This window comes from Otolemur garnettii, unplaced genomic scaffold (assembly GCF_000181295.1).
Source record: "Otolemur garnettii isolate 467f Iridium unplaced genomic scaffold, OtoGar3 scaffold00315, whole genome shotgun sequence".
Taxonomy (NCBI): domain Eukaryota; kingdom Metazoa; phylum Chordata; class Mammalia; order Primates; family Galagidae; genus Otolemur; species Otolemur garnettii.
The window spans coordinates 543,504-551,805 of record NW_003852710.1 but is presented as its reverse complement, the minus strand read 5'-3'; the positions used below and the strand labels follow the sequence as shown (position 1 = coordinate 551,805).

The 8,302-nt window shown below is 44.4% G+C and overlaps 1 pseudogene; it reads left to right on the top strand.

Annotated features, from left to right (window-relative positions):
• The window catches only part of LOC100954375, an 11,728-nt pseudogene extending 6,512 nt beyond the window's left edge, over positions 1 to 5,216 (top strand).
• Positions 5,217 to 8,302: the final 3,086 nt, after the last annotated feature.

The following is an 8,302-nucleotide window of genomic DNA, read 5'->3' as shown; positions in this document are numbered from 1 at the left end:
GGTCTTACTATGTTGCCCAGGCTGGCCTCAAACTCCTGGACTCGAGCATCAGCCTACCTAGTGGCTGGGATTACAGGCACACATCACCATGCCTGGCTCAACTGGGCAATTTTGAATCCAGGTAGTATTCTCATACCAAAGAGTCCATCTGCTTGTCACCCAAGCCAATCAACGGAGAAGCAGAGAAGAGGATGAGTGATCAATAGTTTCACTTTTATTTACAGAAAAGCCAGCAATTCTGGAGAGCAGAGGGGTATCTCCCCTAAGGAACTTCTCTATCCTCCTGTTTGCCTTTGTTACTTGTTATTCTCACAATAAAAATAAACATGAGCAATATTATTACTCAGCATAGTACAGATTCCTCTTCGCAGGTTACAGCTATCTTCCTATCTTAAAGTGGTTATATCTTCAAATCATTTTTATTCTAGACTAATCTACAGTCAGTAAATATTTCACTGGGTGCACAGAGTGCCTTGGGTCCTGGACTAGTACCGTGGGGTCCAGTCTCCCCACTTATCTATGACAACAGGCCTTGGAAGCAAATAAAGAGTCTCCAGATGTGGACACACAGGCTCATCTGGACTTGTTAGGGCCTGACGGGCAGTGTTCTGCATGAAATGGCCATTCAGGTTAACAGTGGCTGGTAACTAACAGCAGTATGTTCAGTAATAGTGCTGTGTCCATAGTAAATCTGAGCGTGATAATTATCTCATGGTTATACAGGAAAATATCCTCCTTCTTAGTAGATACAAACTATTTTGGGATGAAGTGACATGGTGTCTGTGTCAAATTGCTTCTGAAAAATATATGAGAGATACAAAGCAAATGTGACAAAGCGTTAACAATATATGTTTGATGTTTTTTCAAAGATAAGAAAAAAACTAGTAAGGCTGGGTGCGGTGGCTCACACCCGTAATCCTAGCACTCTGGGAGGCCAAGGTGGTGGATCGACTGAGCTCACAGTTCAAGACCAGCCTGAGCAAAATCGAGACCTCCCATCTCTACTAAAAATAGAAAAAAACTGAGGCAAGAGGATCACTTAAGCCGGAGTTGGAGGTTGCTGTGAGCCATGATGCCATGGCACTCTACCCAGGGTGACAGCTTGAGACTCAGTCTCAAAACAAAAGAGAGAGAATCGCTTGAACCCAAGAGTTTAAGGTTGTTGTGAGCTGTGACGCCATGGCACTCACTCTGCCAAGGGCAACAAGTAAAACTCTGTCTCAGGAAAAAAAAAACTGGGAGGAAAAAGAATACCAGAATACAATTTGTCAGCTGGATTTCTGTTGCCTTGCAGACTGGGAACACTTACCAAAATAGGGATGGGTAGGTACACAACCACTGGTGAACACACCTTATAAAAGTGAGACTACAGGAACCTCTTAAAACACCTGGTTTTCTTCTCCTTTTTTTCTATTTTTAGTAGAGATAGGGTCTCCTCTGGTCTCAGCCTCCCAGAGAGAGATCACAGGTATAAGGCACTGTCCCCAGACAATTCAAAATTATTTTTCTTTTCTTTCTTAGCTATGGAAGACACTATTGAGGCAATGGCTGCTGTAAAGGTGTCCCGAGAGCAGTAACTACCAAGGTTATAACAGCAGGCCTTCATGGAGGGCTTAGTACACATCGGGATCTGTATCAGGCATTGAAATACATCCCGTCATGTCATCCTCAGACCTCCAGGCTAGGGATGGCTATCCCCATCAGGGGTCCTCAAACTTTGTAAACAGGGGGACAGTTCACTGTCCCTCAGAACATTGGAGGGTCGGACTGTGGGCCCCAGGACGAGTAGGCTGCTAAGCAGGACAGGCAGCGGCAGCAAAAACACCTGGTGGGCCGCATGTGGCCCACGGGCTGCAGTTTGAGGACGCCTGTTTGTAGATGGAGAAACAAATTATCAGTGAGATGAACTGGCTCTGGGGCATACAATTGGTGACAGCTAGACTGTGGTCTTAACTACTGAGTTCTACTGACCAGAACTGAGAAGTATGATTGCTACTGTTATGTACATTCGTTCCATCAGAACTGTATCTTAATTACACCCAGCACATAGTTGTAGAATGTAAAAGAGGTGCCTGCTAAGCATTCTGGAAACTCATGCCTCTTTTGTACAATAGGTTCAGAGGGAGCAGGACCAGAAAGTGTGGCTGTGTTTATGCTGCTGTGTTTATGCTACTGGTGAATATCAGGAACATTCTTAGAGTTGAAGCTAAGTTTCCATCAATAGAGAACAGTCTGGCGGTGTCAGGGATGCCCTGCCCTGGAGAGTACCTTCTGTGGTATTTTTAGGAAGGATAACTTTTCAGTATGTAACCAATTCCATAAGCAAGAAAACATTTTTTAAAATAATTTTTTATAGTCCTCTTATGTTTCAAGTTCCCAGTCCAGTAAGATTTGCTGACTAGAACTTTGTGATTTTCTGTTGCACTGGTACATTCTGTTTTGACTTTCTTTCTCAGGAAAGGCAGAACTTCCTTACAGCCATGAGGGAACTACAGCACTGCACACAACCTGTTTGTCCAGAAAAGACAAGTAAGCAAAAACGCCACCACAGATTGTCTGGAGGAGATAAGATAAGTGATATGTCACTGCAGATTGTACCCAAGGGCCCCCTGAGCTTGCACACAGCCTGAAAGAATGACCAATATTGACCCTCCCTGCCCTTGGAGGGACTTATCCACCATGTTTTGTTCATGGGATGTATGCACTAGCATGATTCCTCACTGAGCTTGTGTGCCCTGCCCTCCACCCCAAACATGTAACAATGTTCACTCCCCTCATGCAATATTCATTTTTACCTCCATTTAAAAAATTCTGACTCTGTTGGTTGGGGAGGCAGATTTGAGGCAGTCTAAGCTTTCCCCTCCCAGGAGATGCATCTTCTGGAATAAATCCTTCCTTCCTTGACAATTGTTATGTTAGTAACTGGCTTTCTGTGTGGAGAGCAACATGAAACCTCCCCGACTGGTGGGTTCATTAACAAATGTTTGTGCAGATAATGCCTTGAGGGGCCTGGCCCATGACTGCTGAGGAACATCACCTGTGATTGAAACAATAAAAGTCAGTGGTACCAGCTAATTTAGAGTAAGATTTAGCCATATACCTGGCTCTTTTCTCGGAGAAAAGAGCCTGTCAGGAGGTGCATCTTTCTGGGGAAAGGGCATTTTTCCTTAAGCTCTCTACAAATACACGGAGACATAGCCAGTGGGCCTTGTTGAGGGTTGAGTTCTCCAAAAGCAACTACTGCGATGGAATTTGACGTGTTTGATATTTATTAGAGATTGATACTTATGAAAGGAAAGGGAAGATGGGACAGAGGAAGAAACTGAACTGTGCTGCAGGGCCAGCAGAGCTTCTGTCTATACGGTGGGCACCCCGGAGCAAGTACCCATCTGAGAGTCCACGTCACAACTAAGGGGTCAGGTTTTTGGACCCTGCCTTACCTAGTTGCAAGATGAGGCTGCCAGCAACTTCGGGTGACCAAAGTCACCCTAAAAGACCAAAGACCCTGAAAGAGGTGAAAGCTGGAGACCACCCACTGCCCACACTCCCAGCAGCCAGGCAGCACGTCCTTCCTGACGGGGGTTATGGGGTGGACAGTGCAACCCCGTGTCTACCTCCACCCACATTCTTCCAAGCTCCCAAGAGCTTTATTCCCTTTTGCTGACAACTTTTTCTAAATACTGATGTAGTAGGTGCTACTGATGTCTGTCCCAGATACCTTCCGTGCACTCCTGAGTTCATCTGTAGCTATGGTTGACAGTTTCTGTGCAGGATTAACAGCTTCTACTTTTGTCCTCATTTGGGTCAGTTAACTTTCAATTACAATCTGTTCAACACACACACACACACACACACACACACACCCCTCATTTAAAAGAAAACTAAAGGGTTGCCTTTTTAGATCTCAGATTCTAGGGAGTTTAGGAACCAGAAATTGACAAACAGTGCTTGGAATTTAAGGAATCAGCTGGCCCCAGGCATTATTGCAATAAATTTTGACTCGTTAGAAAGAATGACTTGTACTTTCATTTCTCATGAACAAAATCCCATGACTGTAACTATAATGTGATCGGATGATGATAATATGCAGCTGCTGGTATCAACTCAACTACGCCAGCCCTCGGTGTTAGCTTTTGGGCTTCTTGAAATTTCTTTTTTTCTTGAGACAGAGTCTCAAGCTGTTGCCCTGGGTAGAGTGCTATGGTGTCACAGCTCACAGCAACCTCCAACTCTTGGGCTTAAGGGATTCTCTTGCTTCAGCCTCCTGAGTAGCTGGGACTACAGGCGCCCACCACAACACCTGGCTATTTTGTTGTTGTTGTTGTTGCAGTTATTACTGTTGTTTTAGCTGGCCCAGGCCAGGTGTGAACCCACCAGCCTGGGTGTATGTGGCCGACGCCCAACCCACTAAGCTATGGGTGCCGCCCAGGCTTCTTGAAATCTCTTATCTGAGTGGCAAGTTAAGCGTGAAATACATTGGACAAACAGGATTCAATGAAAGAAGGAGGAAATTCTTTATATGTGTTAAATGTTTATATTTTAGATCTAAATTGTGGCATGTACATATTGGTTATTTCCGCAATCATTGGTTCATTGCAGTTGAAGTTCTCATTATAAAGGAGTGTGTTTTCTGTGCAAAGAAAAACAGCCCTGCCCACTTCCTGCTATCCTGAAGCTTGTGCGGGGCGGAGAAGTGGTCTGCGTGGAACTCTGACCCTCCTAATGATGTCCTGGCCATGCAAGGCGAGGCTGTTCAAATGCAAAGCAGGCAAAGCCAAGTGACACATGTGATTAACTTCATATATTCATATGTTAATTTCCAAAGGGATTTTTAAACAAAGATGATACGGTGAAGCTAATGGAATAGAAATGGCAAATCAAGATAAGGAAAGAAGACAGAAGAATTCATGGGACTAAAAGGGCCATTATAACTGCATCAGAGCATGAACATGAAGTTCCCAGTTTCCAGGGCAGTTAAAAAACAAAGCGAGTTACATAGGTCTCGTCAGAAAGAAGCAGCATTCCAGATTCCTATGCAAACTCACACCTCCTCCATTTCTAAAATCTGATCACAACACTGTTTTAAACTATTTTTGATTAACAAAACAAAATCTAAAGTTTCTAAAATGAATTTCTCACCTGGATTTGTGTTGCAGATACAGATTGATGTAAAGTATAGCAATTTTGCAGCACAAATAGAAGTGAATTTTCCATAACTCCTTCAGCACTTAATGGGTTTTGTCTTCAGGAAGACCTGGGTTTAAATCCCAAGTCTACGATTCACTATCTGAGGGATCTGGAGAAATAGTTGAATCCCTCTCCAGTTCAGTCTCCCCCTCAGGAGAGTAAAGATGATAGAGTGTTGATCACAAGCTTGTTGTGAGGATTCCATGAGATAACATTTGTAAAACCTAACAGTAGTTGGCATGTAAGAGATGCTATTTCTTTTTTCCATATCAGCATATATGTCTTTCTGTCTTTCCTTTTTTTCTTTTCTTTCCTTCCTTTCTTTCCCTTCTGTTCTCTTCCCCTCCCTTCCTTCTTTCTTTCTCTTTCTCTCATTCTTTATTTCCTGTCTTTCCCTCCTTCCCTTCCTTCCTTTTCTTGGTGTATCAGGCAGAGTTCTGCTAGAAGGAAAACCTGTAAGTGCAGAGGTATAATATGTAGCACAGAACCATTCACAGAGATGCTGGGCGGTTACAAGATGACTCTGTTCTCTCCTAGAGACACGTAGTAACAGAAAGTCATTCTCACCCAGCAGTAGGGGTGGGACCTGTCACCAGACCCTGGGGAAAGAGTCTGTGGCTATGGGAAAGGGCCCCTGACAGCTGAACTGATGGGGGTCAGGGATCTGGGTTCCCTGAACCCAGTTGACCTGGTTTAATTACTTGGCTGAGCTAGAAAATTCAACGGAGGCAGGTCAGTAATTGAAAGCAAAAATGAAAGGAAACAAAATAAAACTGGAGGGGCACAGGAAGCAAGAACAGAAAGTAAAAGTAACCTGCACAAGTTTCAGCGTACAGAAGAGAATTTTTATTTAGGAAGAACAGAGACAAAGTTCAGAGCACTTCCAAAGAGAAGTAGAAGTGGGCCCTCTCCTGAAGGAGCAGAGGTGAAGGAGAGGGAGGTGCTAAGCCCTGCAGGGGTATTAATACCCTCCTTCGCTCTGTTTGAAATTGGCTGCACTCTTGTGTTGGTCTCTCTGCGCCTCCAGGCAGTATTGCTTTTGTCTATTGCTTGTTGATTACTGTCTCTTTCTGTTGGTCACTGGCTATCTGCTTACCTCATACCCACTTTCTTATGGGCCCTCCAGACTTCCTTATTCGACAGGTCAGGCTTTCCTCCCACCCCCTGGAAGCCTCTTTCTTAGTGTCCTTTCTCAGGACTGTGCTAAAACTATGGCCTAGCAGGAAGGAGCTAGGGTGTTAAGACCCCAGTTCTCTCTGTCTCCTACATCATCTTCTGCTGCTACTTCCATCAGCCAAACCTAGCTGGAAGCCAGGGGGAAAGCTGACCCAAATGATGCGAGAAGGTCGGCCTCCCAGGGCACAGAGTAGGGTGGGAAGCAGGAAGGGGGGGTTAAAGAAGTAATCCAAGACTGTCCAGCACACTTGGATAAAAACCTTGCTGCAGGGCAGCGCCTGTGGCTCAGTGAGTAGGGCACTGGCCCCATAAACAGGGGGTGGTGGGTTCAAACCCGGCCCCAGCCAAACCGCAACAAAAAAATAGCCAGGCATTGTGGCGGGCACCTGTAGTCCCAGCTACTCGGGAGGCTAAGCCCAGGAGTTGGAGGTTGCTGTGAGCTGTGATGCCACAGCACCCTACCGAGGGCAATAATGTGAGATTCTATCTCTAAAAAAAAAAAACAAAACCTTGCTGCAAAGAGCAAAAGTAGGTCATTGAAGTGCAGCTTATTAAAAGAGGTTTTGTGAGGATTTAGAGGTATCCTGTGGTGACCGAGAGTAAATATAGGGAGCTGTGCACCTTAACTGGCCTAAGTAAACTTTCCACCAGTCTTGGCTTTGGGATCTGGAGAGCATGCAATTAAAACTGACGCTGTCCACAAGGGTCAGGCTGTGGTTGTTCAATCCCTTACCTTGGAAAGAAAGCCTACAGGCAGTGGGAAGGGTGGACGAGTGTGGTGTTTCCTTCTGCATCCTGTGTCCACCAGAAGTGACTTATTTAGACCCTGTAGGGAGAGCTCACACCTAGGCACCTGGAAAGTTGGTACTTTGGGTGACTCAAGCTCTGCATCACAGCAGAGGGCAAGGTCACAAAAACTCCTCCTGCATTCCAGGAAGACATTTCCAATCACTGATCTCCATCACCTTGGGCGAAAACCAGTCACGCTTCCCCTGCTATGGAGTGAATAATGAATGGACGATCTACCGCACTGTCTACATCAGCGGTTCTCAACCTGTGGGTCGCAACCCTTCTTAACAATGAAAATACATCCTGCATATCAGATATTTACATTATGATCCATAACAGTAGCAAAATTACAGTTACGAAGTAGCAACAAAAATAATTTTATGGTTGGGGGTCACCACAACGTGAGGAACTATATTAAAAGGTCGTAGCATTAGGAAGGTTGAGAACCACTGCTCTAGGTAACCTTATCTTGCTGAAATGGAGGAAGTATTTTAAAACACGTACACACACTTTCTTAATGGTTTATTGTGGAGAAGTATACGTAACATAAATTTTACCATGGTAGCCATTTTCAAGTGTACAGTTCAGCTGTGTTACGTGCATTCACATTGTTATGTAACCATCACAACCCTCATCCCCTGACCTTTTTCCTCCTCACAAACTGAAACTCTGTATCCAGTAAATAATAATTCCATTTCTCTCCTTCCCCAGCTCCTGGAAACTACCATCCTACTTTCTTTCCCTTTCAATTTGACTATTTAACTACCTCATGTAAGTGAATTATGCAGTATTTCTCCCTTTGTGACTGGCTTATTTAACTAAAATAATGTTTTCAAGGTTCATCCATCTTGCAGTATGGATCAGAATGTACCCCCTTTAAAAGGCTGAATAAAATTCCATTGCATGGATACAGCACATTTTGTTTGTCCGTTCATCCATTGATGGGCATTTGAGTTGTTGCCACCTTTTGGCTATTGTGAATAATGTTGTGGAAAATTCTTGTGCACAAATATCTGTGAGTGTCCACCATCAATGATTTGGGGTATATACTTAGAAGTGGTATTGCTGGATCATGTGGTAAGTGCTGCTTAATTTTTGTTGAGGAACCACCATGCTCTCTTCCACATTGGCTGTCCCATTTTACACTCCC